The 26,732-nt window shown below is 40.4% G+C and overlaps 2 long non-coding RNA genes and 5 pseudogenes across 2 annotated transcripts; all 7 read left to right on the forward strand.

Annotated features, from left to right (window-relative positions):
- The first annotated feature begins 10 nt into the window (after positions 1 to 10).
- LOC139354598 (uncharacterized) lies at positions 11 to 1,606 on the forward strand. The gene is made up of 2 exons (XR_011605560.1): positions 11 to 124; positions 188 to 1,606. It is a non-coding gene; the product is annotated as an uncharacterized lncRNA (long non-coding RNA).
- A 421-nt stretch (positions 1,607 to 2,027) lies between these two features.
- On the forward strand, positions 2,028 to 3,832 carry LOC139354599 (asparagine synthetase domain-containing protein CG17486-like; annotated as a pseudogene).
- A 2,202-nt stretch (positions 3,833 to 6,034) lies between these two features.
- Positions 6,035 to 8,124, forward strand: LOC136117724 (asparagine synthetase domain-containing protein CG17486-like; annotated as a pseudogene).
- A 2,201-nt stretch (positions 8,125 to 10,325) lies between these two features.
- On the forward strand, positions 10,326 to 12,137 carry LOC136117725 (asparagine synthetase domain-containing protein CG17486-like; annotated as a pseudogene).
- Positions 12,138 to 14,340: 2,203 nt separating this feature from the next.
- LOC139354600 (asparagine synthetase domain-containing protein CG17486-like) lies at positions 14,341 to 25,302 on the forward strand (annotated as a pseudogene).
- On the forward strand, positions 15,364 to 20,466 carry LOC139354601 (uncharacterized). The gene is made up of 2 exons (XR_011605561.1): positions 15,364 to 15,657; positions 16,357 to 20,466. It is a non-coding gene; the product is annotated as an uncharacterized lncRNA (long non-coding RNA).
- On the forward strand, positions 23,529 to 25,302 carry LOC118879102 (asparagine synthetase domain-containing protein CG17486-like; annotated as a pseudogene).
- Positions 25,303 to 26,732: the final 1,430 nt, after the last annotated feature.

Below are 26,732 nucleotides of genomic sequence, written 5' to 3' on the forward strand. Positions count from 1 at the left end.
ACATTTTTTTTGTATCTACAACAACTGCAGAAAGAAAACCACCATTGTAACCTGTTATTATACCTGCTACTCGTAGAGTAAAAGGGTATTTTGTATTCGGGGAAAAGTTCGTGACAGGTAAAAGGTAGCGTTTTCAAGCCCATAAAGTATATAAATTTGTCGGAGAATTAAAGTCATCTCCATGCAGGTCGTCATTGTTGGACGCTTGATCTTTCGGCTTCTGGTGTTCCGTGTCTCAATTCTGGCGGATGCAGCTCTTCTTCAGTCTTCGTTGCCTTTGTTGCTCATTATTGTCTCTTAGATACACTCGCATGACAACCTCACGCCACGATAAAAACCAGAAGGACACGAGAGAGCAGATCTATCAACGCATACAAAGTCTGCCAGCAGAACCCATGGTCAGACCTTATCGAAATGCTGCATTACTTCCTCTCCGACATATCCTTTATCAGGATCCCTTATACCTGTTACTCGTAGAGTAAAAGGGTATATTGTATTCGGGGAAGCGTTTTCGAGGCCATAAAGTACACTGGTCGGCATAAGTATTTTGACAAAACAAAAGTTAAATATACTCATAATTTGAACTTACTTCTTGTAAACTTTGACATCAATAGAAAGGTAAATAATAGTAACTGAAAAAAGAGTTTCTCAAAAATCATTTTGCTTATATTTTGTATGATTTTTTATAGGTAAAAATGTCGGAAAAAACTTGTATGAAAAAAGAAAAACAGCTCAAATGAATGTTTCTAAACATTTTCAAAAAATCATAAAAAAATAAGCAAACTGATTTTTTTTACCATTATTTTTGTTTAAAGAAACTGCAACAAAAAATGGAAAAAAAATTTAAAAAGTAGATTTTTACACAAGTTCGACCTTTTTAATAAGTACTGAACGGGTTAAAAAAAAATGTATTGTATAATTTAAACTGCACTTAAATTACCTTTCAATTGATTCCAAAGTGTACAAAAAGTAAGTTCAAATTATGAGTATACTTTACTTTTGTTTCGTCAAAATACTTATGCCGACCAGCCAAATGCCAGCCAAATTGCTGACACTGCATTTTACGGGACGCTCCTGCGTACTGGCGTCGATACTTTTGCGGGACATCTTCTGCAACAACATCGGCAGCTGCTTGCCTGTCTCACTGCGCTATCATCAACTTGCTCCTCTCTACCGTTGCACCAACAAGAACATCAGCCGGAGCTTTTGTTGTCCGCTTTGTGCCACATTCGCCGTCGCCTGGCTCTAATATCGCTCTCCTGACGTTCCATCAACAACATCAGCCGGAGCTCTTGTTGTCCGCTTTGCGCGACATTCGCCGTCCTCCTGGCCCTAATATCGGCGCGCTCCTCGGAGTTGCGCTTTCATTATCTTCCTTCTCTCTCCCGAAGTACCTAGAACATCTGGATTCTTACTTATCATCGCCTAATAGATATGCGCTCGACGCTTTTGACGTTCGACTTTCTAAAACAACTTTTCTCGACACATTTGGCTGGATGGCGAACCTCTCAGAGTGCTCTCTGGAGATGCTCTCGCCATCAACAACAACAATGGCATTTTACTGTGGCATTTTTTAAGAAATTATAAGCTACAGCTGTTCAGCTCAGCTCTTATGGAATGGTAGATATTGAGTGAGCTCGGTGGGAATGGGAGTCTAACATTTGTCAAAGGCGCATCCATCCCCCAATTTGGCAAGCATTTTTGGAAAGAAATTGAATGGAAGGAAATTGTTATAAACACTTAAAAGGGTCTTAACGGTTATAGATAGTCCCTATTCTCTAGGTCCTATGCACTATATTTTCACGACGGAATGGAAATCTCACTCTTGATAAATTTTCCAATATAAAAAAAACGCTAAAAACGTACCACATGCAAGCCCTCAAGTTGTATTTGTTTTGCGTTGCTGCCACGAATGGCGGAAATGCCAACTGTTTCACACGAAGTGCTATGTTGGAAGAGGCTATTAGCGCTGAAATTGTTTCTGCGGCAAGCCTGATATAAATATTTGTATATATTTCTCACATCTCTAATGGATATTATTAGAAGTGGTTACAGATATATCAATGTGTGGAATATTTTGCTCAATTTTGCATAATGTTGGATTACATTCACTTAAGATTCCAAACGCACTGAAAGAAATTCTGAGAAATCGTGGCCCTGATGTGCAAGACGAAATAATCGTAGATTATGATGCTGGACTAATAATTTTTTCCGGCAACGTATTATGGCAACAGGGGGAAAGTATTCAAAAACAACCCGTGGTTACCAATGACTTCATATTCCTCTTTAATGGAGACATTTACAATTTACCAAAGCCAGAGTCGATGTCTGATACGTCTTGGATAGCGAGCAAAATATCAGAATGCCGAAATAATGAAAATAAGCTACTGCAGCTGTTGAAGAAATGGGAGGGACCTCATTGTTTTATAATTTATGACAAACGAGATCAAATACTTTATTTCTCTCGCGATGCACTGGGAAGAAATTCGTTAATTATTGAACGCATTCCGAAGGGTTTACATTTATTGAGCACATCCCACTGTTTTGAAAATGATAAATTATCATTGGAACTGCCACCACTGGGCCTTTATAAAGTTAACATTAACGATCTTACTTCATGCATATTGCACCCGTGGCAGCCTCTAAATAATTATTGTGTTGAGCTATTAAGCAGACTTGACCAATTAGTTGGCTGGAAAACTACAGTGGAGAGTCCAATGTCCCCAGAGTGGATGTTAAAAAGTAAGCTCACATTTGATTACGACTTCTATAAATATACATATACCGACAGTCATGTAGACCTTTACAACAAACTAATTAGTCATCCACAAATCAAGGAGTCACTAGCGACACTCCATAAACTGCTATCCAACTCGGTAAGAAATCGGGTTACAAACAAGGCCCCACTTTGCCGCCTTTGCTTGGAAAAAATGACAACTTTATGCGAACATGCCAAGTTGTGTATATTATTTTCGGGTGGCATCGACTGCACCATCTTGGCCTTGCTAGCTAACGAATTTGTAGCACAAAATGAACCGATAGAGCTTATTAATGTAGCTTTTGAAAGCGTTGAGGATCAAAATATTTCTGAGAAGCTATGGGACGTTCCCGATTCGCAAAACTGCACTGCTATCTATCAATGAACTAAAGCAACTTTGTCCCAAGAGGTGCTGGAAACTCTTAGAAGTTAATGTAACCCGTCGGGAATTGGACCAGACTCTTACAACACTTATCAGGCACCTAATATATCCACTTGAAACAGTTTTAGATGAGAGTCTCGGTTGTGCCTTTTGGTTTGCTTCGCATTGCGATAGCTCTACTGCCAGAGTCGCCCTAATTGGTAGTGGGGCAGATGAATTATTTGGTGGGTATGCCCGCCATCGCAAGAGCTTCATGCATTGCCAGGGCAGCGCCACAGAACGCCAGCTTGCCGTGCACAACGAACTTGAAATGGACTGGCAACGAATACCTGCCCGGAATTTAGCCAGAGACGACCGAGTTATTGCAGATAATGGTAAAACGGCTAGATCCCTATTTATCGAGGAGAACGTTGTTAAATTTATTAGATCTTTAGAAGTGTACCAAAAATGTTGCTTTTGTTTCCCCGAAGGTGTCGGTGATAAATTGCTTCTAAGACTATATGGCTATCAAATAGGACTGCGAGGCGTAGTATTGCTTAAGAAACGAGCTATTCAGTTCGGATCACGAATTGCAAACAAAAAACATAAAGCTGTTCACCAGTCGGATACTCTTAAACAAAAGCTGGCAACAAAAGTAAACTTAAGCCATGAATTTTCTTAATTAATTAAATATAAAAAACACGGTTTAAAAAGGTTAATTTTTTTAATTTTGCGCCAGATTAATTAACGGAAACCACACCCACCATTGGGGTTTTTAACACATTTTTTTTGTATCTTAGCAACTTCTACAACAACTGCAGAAAGAAAACCACCATTGTAACCTGTTATTATACCTGCTACTCGTAGAGTAAAAGGGTATTTTGTATTCGGGGAAAAGTTCGTGACAGGTAAAAGGTAGCGTTTTCAAGCCCATAAAGTATATAAATTTGTCGGAGAATTAAAGTCATCTCCATGCAGGTCGTCATTGTTGGACGCTTGATCTTTCGGCTTCTGGTGTTCCGTGTCTCAATTCTGGCGGATGCAGCTCTTCTTCAGTCTTCGTTGCCTTTGTTGCTCATTATTGTCTCTTAGATACACTCGCATGACAGCCTCACGCCACGATAAAAACCAGAAGGACACGAGAGAGCAGATCTATCAACGCATACAAAGTCTGCCAGCAGAACCCATGGTCAGACCTTATCGAAATGCTGCATTACTTCCTCTCCGACATATCCTTTATCAGGATCCCTTATACCTGTTACTCGTAGAGTAAAAGGGTATATTGTATTCGGGGAAGCGTTTTCGAGGCCATAAAGTACACTGGTCGGCATAAGTATTTTGACAAAACAAAAGTGAAATATACTCATAATTTGAACTTACTTCTTGTAAACTTTGACATCAATAGAAAGGTAAATAATAGTAACTGAAAAAAGAGTTTCTCAAAAATCATTTTGCTTATATTTTGTATGATTTTTTATAGGTAAAAATGTCGGAAAAAACTTGTATGAAAAAAGAAAAACAGCTCAAATGAATGTTTCTAAACATTTTCAAAAAATCATAAAAAATATAAGCAAACTGATTTTTTTTACTATTATTTTTGTTTAAAGAAACTGCAACAAAAAATGGAAAAAAAAATTTAAAACGTAGATTTTTACACAAGTTCGACCTTTTAATAAGTACTGAACGGGTTAAAAAAAAATGTATTGTATAATTTAAACTGCACTTAAATTACCTTTCCATTGATGCCAAAGTGTACAAAAAGTAAGTTCAAATTATGAGTATACTTTACTTTTGTTTCGTCAAAATACTTATGCCGACCAGTGTATAAGTTAACTAAAGGCAACCGGACTGAGAGTCAATGTCCGAAGATTAAGCGCTGGCCAAATTGCTGACACTGCATTTTACTGGACGCTCCTGCGTACTGGCGTCGATACTTTTGCGGGACATCTTCTGCAACAACATCGGCAGCTGCTTGCCTGTCTCACTGCGCTATCATCAACTTGCTCCTCTCTACCGTTGCACCAACAAGAACATCAGCCGGAGCTTTTGTTGTCCGCTTTGTGCCACATTCGCCGTCGCCTGGCTCTAATATCGGCGCGCTCCACGGAGTTGCGCTTACGTCATCTTCCGTCGCTCTCCTGACGTTCCATCAACAACATCAGCCGAAGCTCTTGTTGTCCGCTTTGCGCGACATTCGCCGTCCTCCTGGCCCTAATATCGGCGCGCTCCTCGGAGTTGCGCTTTCATTATCTTCCTTCTCTCTCCCGAAGTACCTAGAACATCTGGATTCTTACTTATCATCGCCTAATAGATATGCGCTCGACGCTTTTGACGTTCGACTTTCTAAAACAACTTTTCTCGACACATTTGGCTGGATGGCGAACCTCTCAGAGTGCTCTCTGGAGATGCTCTCGCCATCAACAACAACAATGGCATTTTACTGTGGCATTTTTTAAGAAATTATAAGCTACAGCTGTTCAGCTCAGCTCTTATGGAATGGTAGATATTGAGTGAGCTCGGTGGGAATGGGAGTCTAACATTTGTCAAAGGCGCATCCATCCCCCAATTTGGCAAGCATTTTTGGAAAGAAATTGAATGGAAGGAAATTGTTATAAACACTTAAAAGGGTCTTAACGGTTATAGATTGTGGAAACTATAGTCCCTATTCTCTAGGTCCTATGCACTATATTTTCACGACGGAATGGAAATCTCACTCTTGATAAATTTTCCAATATAAAAAAAACGCTAAAAACGTACCACATGCAAGCCCTCAAGTTGTATTTGTTTTGCGTTGCTGCCACGAATGGCGGAAATGCCAACTGTTTCACACGAAGTGCTATGTTGGAAGAGGCTATTAGCGCTGAAATTGTTTCTGCGGCAAGCCTGATATAAATATTTGTATATATTTCTCACATCTCTAATGGATATTATTAGAAGTGGTTACAGATATATCAATGTGTGGAATATTTTGCTCAATTTTGCATAATGTTGGATTACATTCACTTAAGATTCCAAACGCACTGAAAGAAATTCTGAGAAATCGTGGCCCTGATGTGCAAGACGAAATAATCGTAGATTATGATGCTGGACAAATAATTTTTTCCGGCAACGTATTATGGCAACAGGGGGAAAGTATTCAAAAACAACCCGTGGTTACCAATGACTTCATATTCCTCTTTAATGGAGACATTTACAATTTACCAAAGCCAGAGTCGATGTCTGATACGTCTTGGATAGCGAGCAAAATATCAGAATGCCGAAATAATGAAAATAAGCTACTGCAGCTGTTGAAGAAATGGGAGGGACCTCATTGTTTTATAATTTATGACAAACGAGATCAAATACTTTATTTCTCTCGCGATGCACTGGGAAGAAATTCGTTAATTATTGAACGCATTCCGAAGGGTTTACATTTATTGAGCACATCCCACTGTTTTGAAAATGATAAATTATCATTGGAACTGCCACCACTGGGCCTTTATAAAGTTAACATTAACGATCTTACTTCATGCATATTGCACCCGTGGCAGCCTCTAAATAATTATTGTGTTGAGCTATTAAGCAGACTTGACCAATTAGTTGGCTGGAAAACTACAGTGGAGAGTCCAATGTCCCCAGAGTGGATGTTAAAAAGTAAGCTCACATTTGATTACGACTTCTATAAATATACATCAGTGGTCGGCAGCGGCCTATCTAGTGAGCATAGGGAAGTGTTCTGTCCATCCTCTGCTCGCTCACGTATAACGTACATGTTCGTGTGACTTCGGCATGGGTCTTCGGGTCATTTTTTTCTCAACTTCGGCGCGCTTTTTTGTTGCTGCGGCAGAGGATCTCAGTGCAAAGCAGAGAAACGTCTCGCTTCAGCACGCCGCGCGCAAACTTCGTGTTTGTTACACTCACACTAATACAAGGCAAACTTGTGATGGTATGTGTGTGCCGACCACTGATATACATATACCGACAGTCATGTAGACCTTTACAACAAACTAATTAGTCATCCACAAATCAAGGAGTCACTAGCGACACTCCATAAACTGCTATCCAACTCGGTAAGAAATCGGGTTACAAACAAGGCCCCACTTTGCCGCCTTTGCTTGGAAAAAATGACAACTTTATGCGAACATGCCAAGTTGTGTATATTATTTTCGGGTGGCATCGACTGCACCATCTTGGCCTTGCTAGCTAACGAATTTGTAGCACAAAATGAACCGATAGAGCTTATTAATGTAGCTTTTGAAAGCGTTGAGGATCAAAATATTTCTGAGAAGCTATGGGACGTTCCCGATTCGCAAAACTGCACTGCTATCTATCAATGAACTAAAGCAACTTTGTCCCAAGAGGTGCTGGAAACTCTTAGAAGTTAATGTAACCCGTCGGGAATTGGACCAGACTCTTACAACACTTATCAGGCACCTAATATATCCACTTGAAACAGTTTTAGATGAGAGTCTCGGTTGTGCCTTTTGGTTTGCTTCGCATTGCGATAGCTCTACTGCCAGAGTCGCCCTAATTGGTAGTGGGGCAGATGAATTATTTGGTGGGTATGCCCGCCATCGCAAGAGCTTCATGCATTGCCAGGGCAGCGCCACAGAACGCCAGCTTGCCGTGCACAACGAACTTGAAATGGACTGGCAACGAATACCTGCCCGGAATTTAGCCAGAGACGACCGAGTTATTGCAGATAATGGTAAAACGGCTAGATCCCCATTTATCGAGGAGAACGTTGTTAAATTTATTAGATCTTTAGAAGTGTACCAAAAATGTTGCTTTTGTTTCCCCGAAGGTGTCGGTGATAAATTGCTTCTAAGACTATATGGCTATCAAATAGGACTGCGAGGCGTAGTATTGCTTAAGAAACGAGCTATTCAGTTCGGATCACGAATTGCAAACAAAAAACATAAAGCTGTTCACCAGTCGGATACTCTTAAACAAAAGCTGGCAACAAAAGTAAACTTAAGCCATGAATTTTCTTAATTAATTAAATATAAAAAACACGGTTTAAAAAGGTTAATTTTTTTAATTTTGCGCCAGATTAATTAACGGAAACCACACCCACCATTGGGGTTTTTAACACATTTTTTTTGTATCTTAGCAACTTCTACAACAACTGCAGAAAGAAAACCACCATTGTAACCTGTTATTATACCTGCTACTCGTAGAGTAAAAGGGTATTTTGTATTCGGGGAAAAGTTCGTGACAGGTAAAAGGTAGCGTTTTCAAGCCCATAAAGTATATAAATTTGTCGGAGAATTAAAGTCATCTCCATGCAGGTCGTCATTGTTGGACGCTTGATCTTTCGGCTTCTGGTGTTCCGTGTCTCAATTCTGGCGGATGCAGCTCTTCTTCAGTCTTCGTTGCCTTTGTTGCTCATTATTGTCTCTTAGATACACTCGCATGACAACCTCACGCCACGATAAAAACCAGAAGGACACGAGAGAGCAGATCTATCAACGCATACGAAGTCTGCCAGCAGAACCCATGGTCAGACCTTATCGAAATGCTGCATTACTTCCTCTCCGACATATCCTTTATCAGGATCCCTTATACCTGTTACTCGTAGAGTAAAAGGGTATATTGTATTCGGGGAAGCGTTTTCGAGGCCATAAAGTACACTGGTCGGCATAAGTATTTTGACAAAACAAAAGTGAAATATACTCATAATTTGAACTTACTTCTTGTAAACTTTGACATCAATAGAAAGGTAAATAATAGTAACTGAAAAAAGAGTTTCTCAAAAATCATTTTGCTTATATTTTGTATGATTTTTTATAGGTAAAAATGTCGGAAAAAACTTGTATGAAAAAAGAAAAACAGCTCAAATGAATGTTTCTAAACATTTTCAAAAAATCATAAAAAATATAAGCAAACTGATTTTTTTTACTATTATTTTTGTTTAAAGAAACTGCAACAAAAAATGGAAAAAAAAATTTAAAACGTAGATTTTTACACAAGTTCGACCTTTTAATAAGTACTGAACGGGTTAAAAAAAAATGTATTGTATAATTTAAACTGCACTTAAATTACCTTTCCATTGATGCCAAAGTGTACAAAAAGTAAGTTCAAATTATGAGTATACTTTACTTTTGTTTCGTCAAAATACTTATGCCGACCAGTGTATAAGTTAACTAAAGGCAACCGGACTGAGAGTCAATGTCCGAAGATTAAGCGCTGGCCAAATTGCTGACACTGCATTTTACTGGACGCTCCTGCGTACTGGCGTCGATACTTTTGCGGGACATCTTCTGCAACAACATCGGCAGCTGCTTGCCTGTCTCACTGCGCTATCATCAACTTGCTCCTCTCTACCGTTGCACCAACAAGAACATCAGCCGGAGCTTTTGTTGTCCGCTTTGTGCCACATTCGCCGTCGCCTGGCTCTAATATCGGCGCGCTCCACGGAGTTGCGCTTACGTCATCTTCCGTCGCTCTCCTGACGTTCCATCAACAACATCAGCCGAAGCTCTTGTTGTCCGCTTTGCGCGACATTCGCCGTCCTCCTGGCCCTAATATCGGCGCGCTCCTCGGAGTTGCGCTTTCATTATCTTCCTTCTCTCTCCCGAAGTACCTAGAACATCTGGATTCTTACTTATCATCGCCTAATAGATATGCGCTCGACGCTTTTGACGTTCGACTTTCTAAAACAACTTTTCTCGACACATTTGGCTGGATGGCGAACCTCTCAGAGTGCTCTCTGGAGATGCTCTCGCCATCAACAACAACAATGGCATTTTACTGTGGCATTTTTTAAGAAATTATAAGCTACAGCTGTTCAGCTCAGCTCTTATGGAATGGTAGATATTGAGTGAGCTCGGTGGGAATGGGAGTCTAACATTTGTCAAAGGCGCATCCATCCCCCAATTTGGCAAGCATTTTTGGAAAGAAATTGAATGGAAGGAAATTGTTATAAACACTTAAAAGGGTCTTAACGGTTTTAGATTGTGGAAACTATAGTCCCTATTCTCTAGGTCCTATGCACTATATTTTCACGACGGAATGGAAATCTCACTCTTGATAAATTTTCCAATATAAAAAAAACGCTAAAAACGTACCACATGCAAGCCCTCAAGTTGTATTTGTTTTGCGTTGCTGCCACGAATGGCGGAAATGCCAACTGTTTCACACGAAGTGCTATGTTGGAAGAGGCTATTAGCGCTGAAATTGTTTCTGCGGCAAGCCTGATATAAATATTTGTATATATTTCTCACATCTCTAATGGATATTATTAGAAGTGGTTACAGATAGATCAATGTGTGGAATATTTTGCTCAATTTTGCATAATGTTGGATTACATTCACTTAAGATTCCAAACGCACTGAAAGAAATTCTGAGAAATCGTGGCCCTGATGTGCAAGACGAAATAATCGTAGATTATGATGCTGGACAAATAATTTTTTCCGGCAACGTATTATGGCAACAGGGGGAAAGTATTCAAAAACAACCCGTGGTTACCAATGACTTCATATTCCTCTTTAATGGAGACATTTACAATTTACCAAAGCCAGAGTCGATGTCTGATACGTCTTGGATAGCGAGCAAAATATCAGAATGCCGAAATAATGAAAATAAGCTACTGCAGCTGTTGAAGAAATGGGAGGGACCTCATTGTTTTATAATTTATGACAAACGAGATCAAATACTTTATTTCTCTCGCGATGCACTGGGAAGAAATTCGTTAATTATTGAACGCATTCCGAAGGGTTTACATTTATTGAGCACATCCCACTGTTTTGAAAATGATAAATTATCATTGGAACTGCCACCACTGGGCCTTTATAAAGTTAACATTAACGATCTTACTTCATGCATATTGCACCCGTGGCAGCCTCTAAATAATTATTGTGTTGAGCTATTAAGCAGACTTGACCAATTAGTTGGCTGGAAAACTACAGTGGAGAGTCCAATGTCCCCAGAGTGGATGTTAAAAAGTAAGCTCACATTTGATTACGACTTCTATAAATATACATATACCGACAGTCATGTAGACCTTTACAACAAACTAATTAGTCATCCACAAATCAAGGAATCACTAGCGACACTCCATAAACTGCTATCCAACTCGGTAAGAAATCGGGTTACAAACAAGGCCCCACTTTGCCGCCTTTGCTTGGAAAAAATGACAACTTTATGCGAACATGCCAAGATGTGTATATTATTTTCGGGTGGCATCGACTGCACCATCTTGGCCTTGCTAGCTAACGAATTTGTAGCACAAAATGAACCGATAGAGCTTATTAATGTAGCTTTTGAAAGCGTTGAGGATCAAAATATTTCTGAGAAGCTATGGGACGTTCCCGATTCGCAAAACTGCACTGCTATCTATCAATGAACTAAAGCAACTTTGTCCCAAGAGGTGCTGGAAACTCTTAGAAGTTAATGTAACCCGTCGGGAATTGGACCAGACTCTTACAACACGTATCAGGCACCTAATATATCCACTTGAAACAGTTTTAGATGAGAGTCTCGGTTGTGCCTTTTGGTTTGCTTCGCATTGCGATAGCTCTACTGCCAGAGTCGCCCTAATTGGTAGTGGGGCAGATGAATTATTTGGTGGGTATGCCCGCCATCGCAAGAGCTTCATGCATTGCCAGGGCAGCGCCACAGAACGCCAGCTTGCCGTGCACAACGAACTTGAAATGGACTGGCAACGAATACCTGCCCGGAATTTAGCCAGAGACGACCGAGTTATTGCAGATAATGGTAAAACGGCTAGATCCCCATTTATCGAGGAGAACGTTGTTAAATTTATTAGATCTTTAGAAGTGTACCAAAAATGTTGCTTTTGTTTCCCCGAAGGTGTCGGTGATAAATTGCTTCTAAGACTATATGGCTATCAAATAGGACTGCGAGGCGGCGTAGTATTGCTTAAGAAACGAGCTATTCAGTTCGGATCACGAATTGCAAACAAAAAACATAAAGCTGTTCACCAGTCGGATACTCTTAAACAAAAGCTGGCAACAAAAGTAAACTTAAGCCATGAATTTTCTTAATTAATTAAATATAAAAAACACGGTTTAAAAAGGTTAATTTTTTTAATTTTGCGCCAGATTAATTAACGGAAACCACACCCACCATTGGGGTTTTTAACACATTTTTTTTGTATCTTAGCAACTTCTACAACAACTGCAGAAAGAAAACCACCATTGTAACCTGTTATTATACCTGCTACTCGTAGAGTAAAAGGGTATTTTGTATTCGGGGAAAAGTTCGTGACAGGTAAAAGGTAGCGTTTTCAAGCCCATAAAGTATATAAATTTGTCGGAGAATTAAAGTCATCTCCATGCAGGTCGTCATTGTTGGACGCTTGATCTTTCGGCTTCTGGTGTTCCGTGTCTCAATTCTGGCGGATGCAGCTCTTCTTCAGTCTTCGTTGCCTTTGTTGCTCATTATTGTCTCTTAGATACACTCGCATGACAACCTCACGCCACGATAAAAACCAGAAGGACACGAGAGAGCAGATCTATCAACGCATACAAAGTCTGCCAGCAGAACCCATGGTCAGACCTTATCGAAATGCTGCATTACTTCCTCTCCGACATATCCTTTATCAGGATCCCTTATACCTGTTACTCGTAGAGTAAAAGGGTATATTGTATTCGGGGAAGCGTTTTCGAGGCCATAAAGTACACTGGTCGGCATAAGTATTTTGACAAAACAAAAGTGAAATATACTCATAATTTGAACTTACTTCTTGTAAACTTTGACATCAATAGAAAGGTAAATAATAGTAACTGAAAAAAGAGTTTCTCAAAAATCATTTTGCTTATATTTTGTATGATTTTTTATAGGTAAAAATGTCGGAAAAAACTTGTATGAAAAAAGAAAAACAGCTCAAATGAATGTTTCTAAACATTTTCAAAAAATCATAAAAAATATAAGCAAACTGATTTTTTTTACTATTATTTTTGTTTAAAGAAACTGCAACAAAAAATGGAAAAAAAAATTTAAAACGTAGATTTTTACACAAGTTCGACCTTTTAATAAGTACTGAACGGGTTAAAAAAAAATGTATTGTATAATTTAAACTGCACTTAAATTACCTTTCCATTGATGCCAAAGTGTACAAAAAGTAAGTTCAAATTATGAGTATACTTTACTTTTGTTTCGTCAAAATACTTATGCCGACCAGTGTATAAGTTAACTAAAGGCAACCGGACTGAGAGTCAATGTCCGAAGATTAAGCGCTGGCCAAATTGCTGACACTGCATTTTACTGGACGCTCCTGCGTACTGGCGTCGATACTTTTGCGGGACATCTTCTGCAACAACATCGGCAGCTGCTTGCCTGTCTCACTGCGCTATCATCAACTTGCTCCTCTCTACCGTTGCACCAACAAGAACATCAGCCGGAGCTTTTGTTGTCCGCTTTGTGCCACATTCGCCGTCGCCTGGCTCTAATATCGGCGCGCTCCACGGAGTTGCGCTTACGTCATCTTCCGTCGCTCTCCTGACGTTCCATCAACAACATCAGCCGAAGCTCTTGTTGTCCGCTTTGCGCGACATTCGCCGTCCTCCTGGCCCTAATATCGGCGCGCTCCTCGGAGTTGCGCTTTCATTATCTTCCTTCTCTCTCCCGAAGTACCTAGAACATCTGGATTCTTACTTATCATCGCCTAATAGATATGCGCTCGACGCTTTTGACGTTCGACTTTCTAAAACAACTTTTCTCGACACATTTGGCTGGATGGCGAACCTCTCAGAGTGCTCTCTGGAGATGCTCTCGCCATCAACAACAACAATGGCATTTTACTGTGGCATTTTTTAAGAAATTATAAGCTACAGCTGTTCAGCTCACCTCTTATGGAATGGTAGATATTGGGTGAGCTCGGTGGGAATGGGAGTCTAACATTTGTCAAAGGCGCATCCATCCCCCAATTTGGCAAGCATTTTTGGAAAGAAATTGAATGGAAGGAAATTGTTATAAACACTTAAAAGGGTCTTAACGGTTATAGCTTGTGGAAACTATAGTCCCTATTCTCTAGGTCCTATGCACTATATTTTCACGACGGAATGGAAATCTCACTCTTGATAAATTTTCCAATTTAAAAAAAAAACGCTAAGAACGTACCACATGCAAGCCCTCAAGTTGTATTTGTTTTGCGTTGCTGCCACGAATGGCGGAAATGCCAACTGTTTCACACGAAGTGCTATGTTGGAAGAGGCTATTAGCGCTGAAATTGTTTCTGCGGCAAGCCTGATATAAATATTTGTATATATTTCTCACATCTCTAATGGATATTATTAGAAGTGGTTACAGATATATCAATGTGTGGAATATTTTGCTCAATTTTGCATAATGTTGGATTACATTCACTTAAGATTCCAAACGCACTGAAAGAAATTCTGAGAAATCGTGGCCCTGATGTGCAAGACGAAATAATCGTAGATTATGATGCTGGACAAATAATTTTTTCCGGCAACGTATTATGGCAACAGGGGGAAAGTATTCAAAAACAACCCGTGGTTACCAATGACTTCATATTCCTCTTTAATGGAGACATTTACAATTTACCAAAGCCAGAGTCGATGTCTGATACGTCTTGGATAGCGAGCAAAATATCAGAATGCCGAAATAATGAAAATAAGCTACTGCAGCTGTTGAAGAAATGGGAGGGACCTCATTGTTTTATAATTTATGACAAACGAGATCAAATACTTTATTTCTCTCGCGATGCACTGGGAAGAAATTCGTTAATTATTGAACGCATTCCGAAGGGTTTACATTTATTGAGCACATCCCACTGTTTTGAAAATGATAAATTATCATTGGAACTGCCACCACTGGGCCTTTATAAAGTTAACATTAACGATCTTACTTCATGCATATTGCACCCGTGGCAGCCTCTAAATAATTATTGTGTTGAGCTATTAAGCAGACTTGACCAATTAGTTGGCTGGAAAACTACAGTGGAGAGTCCAATGTCCCCAGAGTGGATGTTAAAAAGTAAGCTCACATTTGATTAAGACTTCTATAAATATACATATACCGACAGTCATGTAGACCTTTACAACAAACTAATTAGTCATCCACAAATCAAGGAGTCACTAGCGACACTCCATAAACTGCTATCCAACTCGGTAAGAAATCGGGTTACAAACAAGGCCCCACTTTGCCGCCTTTGCTTGGAAAAAATGACAACTTTATGCGAACATGCCAAGTTGTGTATATTATTTTCGGGTGGCATCGACTGCACAATCTTGGCCTTGCTAGCTAACGAATTTGTAGCACAAAATGAACCGATAGAGCTTATTGTGGGAACCCGTGTCAGCTGATCGGGATTCGAGCCCAACACTGGATACATAAACTCACCACGACGCGTGTTGAATCGCGTCGTATGTTGAGTTCAAGAAGGAGTCGACGATAAGCAACGAAAGCGAGCGGTAGCGAGCAATAGCGACTGTTTAATAAAAGTTATTAAAACTACTATACACGTGTTATTACTGGAGTATTACATTGGCGACGAGGATTAAAATCTATTACTGACGGATAAGAAAGACTACTGAGTATTAATAAAATAAACGACCGCTGCCAACGAATGCAGGTAAAGAAAAAAAAAAAGTGCATAAGCTGGAAAAGGGAATAGAGATACATACATATATGTATGTATATATATTCCTGCACGTGCAGCGCTCATGTATGTGCGAAATGTACATGCGATGTGTAGTTGTATGTAAATGTGTGAATATGCAAGCTTGGTACGCCACAAAACGAATAAGTGGGTAAAACGTCCGTTCATCGAGAGCCGATTAAATTCAGGCTGATGAAATAAAAAGAAAAGAAGAGACAAGAAAAAGGAAACTGGAAAAGTTTCGATCACGTCCGTTCATCGAGAGCCGATTAAATTCAGGCTGATGAAGGAAAAAAAAAAAAAAAAAAAAAAAAAAAAAAAAAAAAAAAAAAAAAAAGAAGAAAAGAAAAAAAAAAAGGAAAGAAGAGACAAGAAAAAGGAAACGGGAAAAGTTTCGACCACGCCACGAAAAATAGGTTGAAGCAAGTGTGCGGATTAAATTCCTGCAGATCTAAAGAGAAGAAACACACCACGAAAAGAAAAATAAGAAAGAGGTGGTGGTAGATGAGAGAGAGATGTAAGTGCAAAAGCGAATGCAAAAAGGCATAGCAAAAGCGCATGTTTAAGAGCGTGGTGGAGTTGAAAATAAAGCAAATGATAATAACAACGAATTGTTATTATTGGAGCTGAAAAAAAAAAAAGTTGATTGTTATTATTTTTCTTGAATTTCAGTAATCTACCGAAATGGCGGAGCTAAAACCATTTCTATTTCAAGCATTTGACAAGGCGTTGTGGAGAAATGAGTGGGAGACATGGCTGCGCTCTTTTACCATCTACATAGAGTCGGAGGAGATAACGTCTGTGTACAAAAAGCGAAATAAGTTGCTGCACCTGGGTGGACCGCAGTTGCAGGCAGTGGTGTACAACTTACCCGGGGCACTTGTTGCGTTCGACGAGGAAGCCAATAATGACATTTTTACACCTCTAGTGGAGAAATTAACCGAGTATTTTTCTCCACAACGGAACTCGGTTTTCGAGAGGCACCTTTTCCGGACTATGGTTCCTGTGGAAGGTGAAGGCTTTACCGAATTCTTAATGCGCTTGCGTCGACAAGTTGCAAAGTGCTCTTTCGGCGAAACCAAGAAGGAAATTGAGGAGATCTGTCTCAAAGACAAAATCATAGATGTCTGGGCGCCGGTGGACTTAAAAAGGAAGCTCTTGGAGAACGAATTTACTTTAAATGATTTTGTAAAGATGTGTCACATCGAAGAGCAGGTTAACAGGCAGACAGAGACGATGGGTGCAGCTGGCCAACAAAGCACAATTCAGAGAGTTTCACATCAAAAGGCACGAAACCCTGATACACTGCAAGAATGTGGTCGTTGCGGGAGAAAGGGACATAGGGAGAACAGCCCAGATTGCCCAGCACGAAGCGCCACATGCAGGAAATGCTCAAAGATTGGACACTTCGCACGGAAATGCAAGACCAAAATAAGAGCAGGCAACCACGACGCGGACGGGCCTTGGGCAAAACGGCCACGGCGTACAGACACACACATCAGGCTGGTTAATTGTGAGTGTGTGCACGACGGAGAAAAGTCAGCAAACTCTGATTGTTTTCGAGTAGCCACCAAGGGGAATAATGACGAGATTATTCCATGCAAAGTCGGCGGCAGGACAATGGAAATGGTTATCGACTCTGGTTCCAAACACAATCTATGCAGTCAAGCAGATTGGCAGAAACTTATCGACGACCAGGCAACCATTTTCAACATGCGCACTAAATCATCGAACCAGTTCCGTTCTTATGCTTCTGATCAACCTCTCAAAATATTAAGAGTATTTGAAGCTCCGATAAGCGTAAAAAGGGACCCGGAGGTAATTGCTACGTTTTACGTCATAGAAAACAGCAGACAATCACTACTAGGATGTGACACTGCGATACAACTCAATGTTTTAAAACTAGGGTTAAACATAAATCGAGTTGAGCAGATTGGGTCGTTCCCCAAATGGAAAGATGTTCAGATAAGGCTTTCAATTGATCCAACGGTGGTGCCTGTCAAACAACCCATGAGGCGAGTCCCGACGGCGCTGGAGCACAAGGTAAACGCAAAACTAGAGGAAGCCCTAAAATTTGATATTATAGAGCCGGTAACTGGGCCGAGCGCTTGGATATCGCCAGTGGTCATCGTGTTTAAAGAATGTGGAGATATTCGAATGTGTTTGGACATGCGCAGAGCCAATAAGGCCATAAAAAGGGAAAATTATCCTCTTCCGACGTTCGACTCATTGATGACCAAATTGAAGAACGCTAAATACTTTTCTCGGCTTGATCTAAAGAACGCCTATCATCAACTTGAGCTTGACGTTGCGAGCCGGGAGATAACGACATTCATTACACATCGTGGGCTGTTCAGGTATAAGAGGTTGCTATTTGGAGTGAACTCAGCTCCGGAGATTTTCCAGAGGCTTATGGAGGAGATGCTGGCACAGTGCCCAAATGCCATAAACTATATTGACGATGTTATAGTTTTTGGCAATACCCTCGAGGAGCACGACATGGCGCTGAGCGCGGTGAAAGATGTTTTTGTGGGCCGTAATGTGATGCTCAACGAGGAGAAGTGTGTTTGGCGGACAACTAAGCTGAAATTTCTTGGTCATATCCTCTCTGACAAGGGGATTGAGGCGGATCCAGGCAAGATTGAGATAATACAAAACTTTAGAGAACCCAAAAATAAGGAAGAGGTCCGCAGCTTTTTGGGTTTGGTCACGTATGTTGGAAAGTTTATACCAGACTTGGCGGATACGACAGAGCCATTGAGAGGATTGCTCAAATTGAACGAGAAATTCATATGGGGTGAGGCGCAGAAGTTAGCTTTTAAACAATTAAAGGAAAAGGTTTCAGTAGTCCCCATGCTGTCCTATTTTACCTTGACTGATCGGACTAAGTTGATTGCGGACGCTAGTCCGGTAGCGTTAGGAGCGGTATTGGTGCAACTAGACAAAGATAAAATTCCCCGTATTATCTCGTTCGCCAGCAAGAGTTTATCGGAGGTAGAAAAAAGGTACTCTCAAACAGAAAAGGAAAGTCTCGCGTTAGTCTGGGCGGTAGAAAAGTTTTATTTTTATTTGATCGGATTAGAATTTGACCTAGTAACAGACCACAAACCTCTGGAGGCTATATTTAAGCCCACTTCCAGACCTCCAGCCCGCATCGAAAGGTGGCTTCTACGCCTACAATCTTACCGTTTCCGAGTCGTGTATAAGCCAGGAAAAGAAAACATCGCAGACTCATTGTCGAGACTGTCCCAGGAAACCGAGTCAAACTCATTCGATTGGCAGGGGGAGAAAAACATTTTTCATATCGTCTCAAATTCAATTCCAGTTTCGTTATCAATCTCAGAGATAGCAGAAAGTAGTACTCATGATGAGGGGATAATGGATGCAATGACGTGCCTAAAGGAGGATTCGTGGAAGCTAGCTACATCGAGTCCATTCTATCCGTTTCGATTTGAAGTGTCGACGCTCGGTAATTTGCTGCTAAGAGGAACAAAGATAGTGATTCCGAAAAATCTGCGACGGAAAGTGTTGGAGTTAGCACATGAGGGTCACCCAGGCGAGACTGCAATGAAGCGGCGACTCCGATCGAAAGTATGGTGGCCACGAATGGACAGAGAAGCTGAAGAGTTCGTTAAAACCTGTCGTAGCTGCATTTTGGTGTCTGCTCCGGTACGTCCGGCCCCAATGAAGAGGCACTCGTTTCCAAATGGCCCATGGAAGTGTTTGGCAACCGATCTGTTAGGCCCGCTACCAAACGGAGAATACATTTTGGTACTAATCGATTATTACTCTCGATATATGGAGTACAAAATAACGAGGAGCATCACATCAAAGACTATAATAAACGAGATGGAGGAAATTTTCGCAAGGCTAGGTTTTCCCCAAACATTAACAGCGGACAACGGTCGCCAGTTTATAAGCGCGGAATTCAAAGAATTTTGTACAACAAACGGGATCGAGTTGCGTACAACTCCTCCATATTGGCCACAAGCGAACGGCGAGGTGGAGAATATGAATAAATCGCTGGTTAAACGTCTCAAAATCGCATATGCGAGTAGAAGTAACAATAAGAAGGAGTTGCAAAAGTTCGTTCTTATGTATAATGTAACACCGCATAGTACAACGGGTGCAGCTCCAACCCAGCTGATGTACAATCGGACGATTCGAGATAAAATTCCCGGAATTGAGGATATTTTGGATCAGGATGTGGACTCGGAGGAAAGAGATAAGGACATGTGCCAGAAAGAAAAAGGGAAGAAGGTAGCAGATGCAGCTAGAGGAGCAAAAGATATTCAATTAACTGTAGGTGACAGGGTTCTAATTAAAAATGTTATTATCCCCCACAAGCTAACACCAACGTTCGATCCAACGGTTTACGAGGTGACCAGCAGAGACGGTGATGTGGTCCAGGTAACCGGAAATGGGAAGTCGTATACCAGGAACGCCAGTCACCTCAAGAAAGTCGAATCCTCTGCTGCAGTTCAGCCAGAGAAGGGCCAGTCCCCGAAAAGGACTGATGAATCATTCCCGGCCAAACCAATTGACGCGGAGCTCACCTCACAGATGCCACAGGGAGGTCTAAAACTGCGTCTGAAAAAAAAAGGAGAGATGTGGGAACCCGTGTCAGCTGATCGGGATTCGAGCCCAACACTGGATACATAAACTCACCACGACGCGTGTTGAATCGCGTCGTATGTTGAGTTCAAGAAGGAGTCGACGATAAGCAACGAAAGCGAGCGGTAGCGAGCAATAGCGACTGTTTAATAAAAGTTATTAAAACTACTATACACGTGTTATTACTGGAGTATTACACTTATTAATGTAGCTTTTGAAAGCGTTGAGGATCAAAATATTTCTGAGAAGCTATGGGACGTTCCCGATCGCAAAACTGCACTGCTATCTATCAATGAACTAAAGCAACTTTGTCCCAAGAGGTGCTGGAAACTCTTAGAAGTTAATGTAACCCGTCGGGAATTGGACCAGACTCTTACAACACGTATCAGGCACCTAATATATCCACTTGAAACAGTTTTAGATGAGAGTCTCGGTTGTGCCTTTTGGTTTGCTTCGCATTGCGATAGCTCTACTGCCAGAGTCGCCCTAATTGGTAGTGGGGCAGATGAATTATTTGGTGGGTATGCCCGCCATCGCAAGAGCTTCAAGCATTGCCAGGGCAGCGCCACAGAACGCCAGCTTGCCGTGCACAACGAACTTGAAATGGACTGGCAACGAATACCTGCCCGGAATTTAGCCAGAGACGACCGAGTTATTGCAGATAATGGTAAAACGGCTAGATCCCCATTTATCGAGGAGAACGTTGTTAAATTTATTAGATCTTTAGAAGTGTACCAAAAATGTTGCTTTTGTTTCCCCGAAGGTGTCGGTGATAAATTGCTTCTAAGACTATATGGCTATCAAATAGGACTGCGAGGCGTAGTATTGCTTAAGAAACGAGCTATTCAGTTCGGATCACGAATTGCAAACAAAAAACATAAAGCTGTTCACCAGTCGGATACTCTTAAACAAAAGCTGGCAACAAAAGTAAACATAAGCCATGAATTTTCTTAATTAATTAAATATAAAAAACACGGTTTAAAAAGGTTAATTTTTTTAATTTTGCGCCAGATTAATTAACGGAAACCACACCCACCATTGGGGTTTCTTAACACATTTTTTTTGTATCTTAGCAACTTCTACAACAACTGCAGAAAGAAAACCACCATTGTAACCTGTTATTATACCTGCTACTCGTAGAGTAAAAGGGTATTTTGTATTCGGGGAAAAGTTCGTGACAGGTAAAAGGTAGCGTTTTCAAGCCCATAAAGTATATAAATTTGTCGGAGAATTAAAGTCATCTCCATGCAGGTCGTCATTGTTGGACGCTTGATCTTTCGGCTTCTGGTGTTCCGTGTCTCAATTCTGGCGGATGCAGCTCTTCTTCAGTCTTCGTTGCCTTTGTTGCTCATTATTGTCTCTTAGATACACTCGCATGACAACCTCACGCCACGATAAAAACCAGAAGGACACGAGAGAGCAGATCTATCAACGCATACAAAGTCTGCCAGCAGAACCCATGGTCAGACCTTATCGAAATGCTGCATTACTTCCTCTCCGACATATCCTTTATCAGGATCCCTTATACCTGTTACTCGTAGAGTAAAAGGGTATATTGTATTCGGGGAAGCGTTTTCGAGGCCATAAAGTACACTGGTCGGCATAAGTATTTTGACAAAACAAAAGTTAAATATACTCATAATTTGAACTTACTTCTTGTAAACTTTGACATCAATAGAAAGGTAAATAATAGTAACTGAAAAAAGAATTTCTCAAAAATCATTTTGCTTATATTTTGTATGATTTTTTATAGGTAAAAATGTCGGAAAAACTTGTATGAAAAAAGAAAAACAGCTCAAATGAATGTTTCTAAACATTTTCAAAAAATCATAAAAAATATAAGCAAACTGATTTTTTTTACTATTATTTTTGTTTAAAGAAACTGCAACAAAAAATGGAAAAAAAATTTAAAACGTAGATTTTTACACAAGTTCGACCTTTTTAATAAGTACTGAACGGGTTAAAAAAAAATGTATTGTATAATTTAAACTGCACTTAAATTACCTTTCCATTGATGCCAAAGTGTACAAAAAGTAAGTTCAAATTATAAGTATACTTTACTTTTGTTTCGTCAAAATACTTATGCCGACCAGTGTATAAGTTAACTAAAGGCAACCGGACTGAGAGTCAATGTCCGAAGATTAAGCGCTGGCCAAATTGCTGACACTGCATTTTACTGGACGCTCCTGCGTACTGGCGTCGATACTTTTGCGGGACATCTTCTGCAACAACATCGGCAGCTGCTTGCCTGTCTCACTGCGCTATCATCAACTTGCTCCTCTCTACCGTTGCACCAACAAGAACATCAGCCGGAGCTTTTGTTGTCCGCTTTGTGCCACATTCGCCGTCCGCCTGGCTCTAATATCGGCGCGCTCCACGGAGTTGCGCTTACGTCATCTTCCGTCGCTCTCCTGACGCTCCATCAACAACATCAGCCGGAGCTCTTGTTGTCCGCTTTGCGCGACATTCGCCGTCCTCCTGGCCCTAATATCGGCGCGCTCCTCGGAGTTGCGCTTTCATTATCTTCCTTCTCTCTCCCGAAGTACCTAGAACATCTGGATTCTTACTCTTCATCGCCTAATAGATATGCGCTCGACGCTTTTGACGTTCGACTTTCTAAAACAACTTTTCTCGACACATTTGGCTGGATGGCGAACCTCTCAGAGTGCTCTCTGGAGATGCTCTCGCCATCAACAACAACAATGGCATTTTACTGTGGCATTTTTTAAGAAATTATAAGCTACAGCTGTTCAGCTCAGCTCTTATGGAATGGTAGATATTGGGTGAGCTCGGTGGGAATGGGAGTCTAACATTTGTCAAAGGCGCATCCATCCCCCAATTTGGCAAGCATTTTTGGAAAGAAATTGAATGGAAGGAAATTGTTATAAACACTTAAAAGGGTCTTAACGGTTATAGATTGTGGAAACTATAGTCCCTATTCTCTAGGTCCTATGCACTATATTTTCACGACGGAATGGAAATCTCACTCTTGATAAATTTTCCAATTTAAAAAAAAAAACGCTAAAAACGTACCACATGCAAGCCCTCAAGTTGTATTTGTTTTGCGTTGCTGCCACGAATGGCGGAAATGCCAACTGTTTCACACGAAGTGCTATGTTGGAAGAGGCTATTAGCGCTGAAATTGTTTCTGCGGCAAGCCTGATATAAATATTTGTATATATTTCTCACATCTCTAATGGATATTATTAGAAGTGGTTACAGATATATCAATGTGTGGAATATTTTGCTCAATTTTGCATAATGTTGGATTACATTCACTTAAGATTCCAAACGCACTGAAAGAAATTCTGAGAAATCGTGGCCCTGATGTGCAAGACGAAATAATCGTAGATTATGATGCTGGACAAATAATTTTTTCCGGCAACGTATTATGGCAACAGGGGGAAAGTATTCAAAAACAACCCGTGGTTACCAATGACTTCATATTCCTCTTTAATGGAGACATTTACAATTTACCAAAGCCAGAGTCGATGTCTGATACGTCTTGGATAGCGAGCAAAATATCAGAATGCCGAAATAATGAAAATAAGCTACTGCAGCTGTTGAAGAAATGGGAGGGACCTCATTGTTTTATAATTTATGACAAACGAGATCAAATACTTTATTTCTCTCGCGATGCACTGGGAAGAAATTCGTTAATTATTGAACGCATTCCGAAGGGTTTACATTTATTGAGCACATCCCACTGTTTTGAAAATGATAAATTATCATTGGAACTGCCACCACTGGGCCTTTATAAAGTTAACATTAACGATCTTACTTCATGCATATTGCACCCGTGGCAGCCTCTAAATAATTATTGTGTTGAGCTATTAAGCAGACTTGACCAATTAGTTGGCTGGAAAACTACAGTGGAGAGTCCAATGTCCCCAGAGTGGATGTTAAAAAGTAAGCTCACATTTGATTAAGACTTCTATAAATATACATATACCGACAGTCATGTAGACCTTTACAACAAACTAATTAGTCATCCACAAATCAAGGAGTCAGTAGCGACACTCCATAAACTGCTATCCAACTCGGTAAGAAATCGGGTTACAAACAAGGCCCCACTTTGCCGCCTTTGCTTGGAAAAAATGACAACTTTATGCGAACATGCCAAGTTGTGTATATTATTTTCGGGTGGCATCGACTGCACAATCTTGGCCTTGCTAGCTAACGAATTTGTAGCACAAAATGAACCGATAGAGCTTATTAATGTAGCTTTTGAAAGCGTTGAGGATCAAAATATTTCTGAGAAGCTATGGGACGTTCCCGATCGCAAAACTGCACTGCTATCTATCAATGAACTAAAGCAACTTTGTCCCAAGAGGTGCTGGAAACTCTTAGAAGTTAATGTAACCCGTCGGGAATTGGACCAGACTCTTACAACACGTATCAGGCACCTAATATATCCACTTGAAACAGTTTTAGATGAGAGTCTCGGTTGTGCCTTTTGGTTTGCTTCGCATTGCGATAGCTCTACTGCCAGAGTCGCCCTAATTGGTAGTGGGGCAGATGAATTATTTGGTGGGTATGCCCGCCATCGCAAGAGCTTCAAGCATTGCCAGGGCAGCGCCACAGAACGCCAGCTTGCCGTGCACAACGAACTTGAAATGGACTGGCAACGAATACCTGCCCGGAATTTAGCCAGAGACGACCGAGTTATTGCAGATAATGGTAAAACGGCTAGATCCCCATTTATCGAGGAGAACGTTGTTAAATTTATTAGATCTTTAGAAGTGTACCAAAAATGTTGCTTTTGTTTCCCCGAAGGTGTCGGTGATAAATTGCTTCTAAGACTATATGGCTATCAAATAGGACTGCAAGGCGTAGTATTGCTTAAGAAACGAGCTATTCAGTTCGGATCACGAATTGCAAACAAAAAACATAAAGCTGTTCACCAGTCGGATACTCTTAAACAAAAGCTGGCAACAAAAGTAAACTTAAGCCATGAATTTTCTTAATTAATTAAATATAAAAAACACGGTTTAAAAAGGTTAATTTTTTTAATTTTGCGCCAGATTAATTAACGGAAACCACACCCACCATTGGGGTTTTTTAACACATTTTTTTTGTATCTTAGCAACTTCTACAACAACTGCAGAAAGAAAACCACCATTGTAACCTGTTATTATACCTGCTACTCGTAGAGTAAAAGGGTATTTTGTATTCGGGGAAAAGTTCGTGACAGGTAAAAGGTAGCGTTTTCAAGCCCATAAAGTATATAAATTTGTCGGAGAATTAAAGTCATCTCCATGCAGGTCGTCATTGTTGGACGCTTGATCTTTCGGCTTCTGGTGTTCCGTGTCTCAATTCTGGCGGATGCAGCTCTTCTTCAGTCTTCGTTGCCTTTGTTGCTCATTATTGTCTCTTAGATACACTCGCATGACAACCTCACGCCACGATAAAAACCAGAAGGACACGAGAGAGCAGATCTATCAACGCATACAAAGTCTGCCAGCAGAACCCATGGTCAGACCTTATCGAAATGCTGCATTACTTCCTCTCCGACATATCCTTTATCAGGATCCCTTATACCTGTTACTCGTAGAGTAAAAGGGTATATTGTATTCGGGGAAGCGTTTTCGAGGCCATAAAGTACACTGGTCGGCATAAGTATTTTGACAAAACAAAAGTTAAATATACTCATAATTTGAACTTACTTCTTGTAAACTTTGACATCAATAGAAAGGTAAATAATAGTAACTGAAAAAAGAATTTCTCAAAAATCATTTTGCTTATATTTTGTATGATTTTTTATAGGTAAAAATGTCGGAAAAACTTGTATGAAAAAAGAAAAACAGCTCAAATGAATGTTTCTAAACATTTTCAAAAAATCATAAAAAATATAAGCAAACTGATTTTTTTTACTATTATTTTTGTTTAAAGAAACTGCAACAAAAAATGGAAAAAAAATTTAAAACGTAGATTTTTACACAAGTTCGACCTTTTTAATAAGTACTGAACGGGTTAAAAAAAAATGTATTGTATAATTTAAACTGCACTTAAATTACCTTTCCATTGATGCCAAAGTGTACAAAAAGTAAGTTCAAATTATAAGTATACTTTACTTTTGTTTCGTCAAAATACTTATGCCGACCAGTGTATAAGTTAACTAAAGGCAACCGGACTGAGAGTCAATGTCCGAAGATTAAGCGCTGGCCAAATTGCTGACACTGCATTTTACTGGACGCTCCTGCGTACTGGCGTCGATACTTTTGCGGGACATCTTCTGCAACAACATCGGCAGCTGCTTGCCTGTCTCACTGCGCTATCATCAACTTGCTCCTCTCTACCGTTGCACCAACAAGAACATCAGCCGGAGCTTTTGTTGTCCGCTTTGTGCCACATTCGCCGTCCGCCTGGCTCTAATATCGGCGCGCTCCACGGAGTTGCGCTTACGTCATCTTCCGTCGCTCTCCTGACGCTCC

Source organism: Drosophila suzukii, unplaced genomic scaffold (genome assembly GCF_043229965.1).
Source record: "Drosophila suzukii unplaced genomic scaffold, CBGP_Dsuzu_IsoJpt1.0 scf_10, whole genome shotgun sequence".
In the NCBI taxonomy this organism is placed as follows: domain Eukaryota; kingdom Metazoa; phylum Arthropoda; class Insecta; order Diptera; family Drosophilidae; genus Drosophila; species Drosophila suzukii.